The sequence below is a fragment of the Priapulus caudatus genome, unplaced genomic scaffold, assembly GCF_000485595.1.
Source record: "Priapulus caudatus unplaced genomic scaffold, Priapulus_caudatus-5.0.1 Scaffold1489, whole genome shotgun sequence".
Lineage (NCBI taxonomy): Eukaryota > Metazoa > Priapulida > Priapulimorpha > Priapulimorphida > Priapulidae > Priapulus > Priapulus caudatus.
The window spans coordinates 103,194-105,241 of record NW_014578550.1 but is presented as its reverse complement, the minus strand read 5'-3'; the positions used below and the strand labels follow the sequence as shown (position 1 = coordinate 105,241).

At 51.0% G+C, this 2,048-nt stretch overlaps 1 long non-coding RNA gene across 1 annotated transcript in view; it reads left to right on the top strand.

Annotated features, from left to right (window-relative positions):
- LOC106816793 overlaps positions 1–1,682 on the top strand; it is a 16,767-nt gene extending 15,085 nt beyond the window's left edge. The window contains exon 2 of the long non-coding RNA XR_001394939.1: positions 1,161–1,682. This is a non-coding gene — a long non-coding RNA (uncharacterized LOC106816793). The remainder of the gene's footprint in view (positions 1–1,160) is intronic.
- Positions 1,683–2,048: the final 366 nt, after the last annotated feature.

Genomic DNA, 2,048 nt, shown 5'->3' with positions numbered 1-2,048 from the left:
GTATCAGGGGCATCTGTAGCATGACATGCCTGTATCAGGTGCAGCTGTAGCATGTCATATCTGTATCAGGTGCAGCTGTAGCATGTCATATCTGTATCAGGTGCAGCTGTAGCATGACATACCTGTATCAGGTGCAGCTGTAGCATGTCATATCTGTATCAGGTGCAGCTGTAGCATGTCATATCTGTATTAGGGCACAGCTATAGCATGACACACCTGTGTTATGTCACATCTGCATCATAACACACATTAATCAGAGTGCATTTGCAGCATGACATATATATAATATATCGGGTTAGGTGATTTGACAGCGAGAGTCGTATATCATGGTGTGCTTTCCAAGTAGACTTTCAGGGAAACGAAAAAGATGGCTCGATTTATTTAATAGCAATGCCGAGTAATTATAATTATTATTTTCTATTCAAGACATGTGTCTTCACGTGCATGTGTGTGGTCGAACAGGGAAGTGTGGGCAGGTGTCTTTGCGGTCCCCTGTACATCTGAATTTCTTGTTGCCCCTCCGCGCCTACCCCTCCCCCTCTGTGCACCTCCTCCCCCATTTTGCCCCTCCCCCTCAACCTGCACGGGAGCGTGTCGCCCGCATACGCATACGCTGGGTCATCAGGAATCGTGTAAAGTAGCTAATGCTGCTGTTGCTGCGCGTGCTCTGTCTGTCTCTCTCTCTCTCTCTCTTCCTCTCTCCACGTCGATGGTGATGAGTCATATGGCATGGCTTTTGCAGCCGCGTGATGTGTGTGTGTGTGCGTGTGCGTGTGCGTGTGCGTGTGCGTGTGTACAACTAACAATTGAAGACTGTTGTGTGTGGACAACTAACTATTGACTGTTGTGTGTGGACAACCAACTATTGACTGTTGTGTGTGGACAACTAATTATTGAAAACTGCTGTGTGTGGACAAATAACTATTGACTGTTGTGTCAGGACAACTGTTGAATACTTGACGTGTGTGTGGACAAGAGTTAAAGGCTATTGCTACCTGAAAGAGTTTTGAAGACTGTTGAACACTGTTGTTTTCCTGTGAACACCTACTGAAGGTTGTTGTTGTGTGCAGAAAAATGGTGAAGACTGTTGTTATTGCGTTTGAGACTGTTACTGACTACCGCCCTCTGGAAAGCAACTCATCTGTCTGGTTTTATTACAGAGTCGATCGACAGCTCTTGGCATACATCGCACGAAGTTGCCGTGAACTCCTGAACATTCCCGGAGGAGAGTGCGGCCGGTGATGTTGGAATCATTGCACGCGCGGTCTACTGCTTGAAGGAAAGGAGACTGCAGTCAGAGTGAGACGACGAGGAGAGGAGAGGAGAGAGGAAAGTGGTGCGTGGTGTGAGGAGCGTGGAGGCAGCCACGTGGGTGCGCCACGCATGCTGCCGCAGCAAGACGGCGAGTGACTCCAGCTCTACGCGAGATGCCGGGACTGTGCGAGACATAGAGTCATAGAGACGGTGCATTACAACACGAGACAGGGACGGCGTGAGACACCGCGGCGACAAGAAGTAGAGACTGTGTAAGGCAGTGCACAAGATAATAATGGTGTAAGACACTGGAACAGCCAGAGACAGATGGTGTGAGTCAATGGAGACATAGGAGGAGGTGAGAGACGCCGGAACTACAAGAAACAGAGACGGTGTGAGATATAGGATTGTTGCAGATACCAAGACAACAGGGAACAGGATCACTGGAAGTCGCCGGCACAACGTGAGACACAGGACACCGGGAAGGGACGAGAAACATAGAGACAGCAGTAGGAACCAGGAAACTGGAGGGTGTAGCAACGACGGCAGACCACTCTGCGACGTTAGCAGACACCACGACGGTCGGAGACGCCGCGACGACGCCATCGCACTCCGCGGAGACTTAACGACGGTAACCAAGGCGATGAGACTGCGAGCGCGACCGGCGGCGCACGCGGCGACGCCGCAGCCTGCGGGCCGCCGCCAGGGAGCGATGCGATCACCGCCTGCTAACAGCAGTGCAAAGCGGAAAAGAACCGACACGGAGGCAACAGTGGTATGTAGTGTTCTTTCAA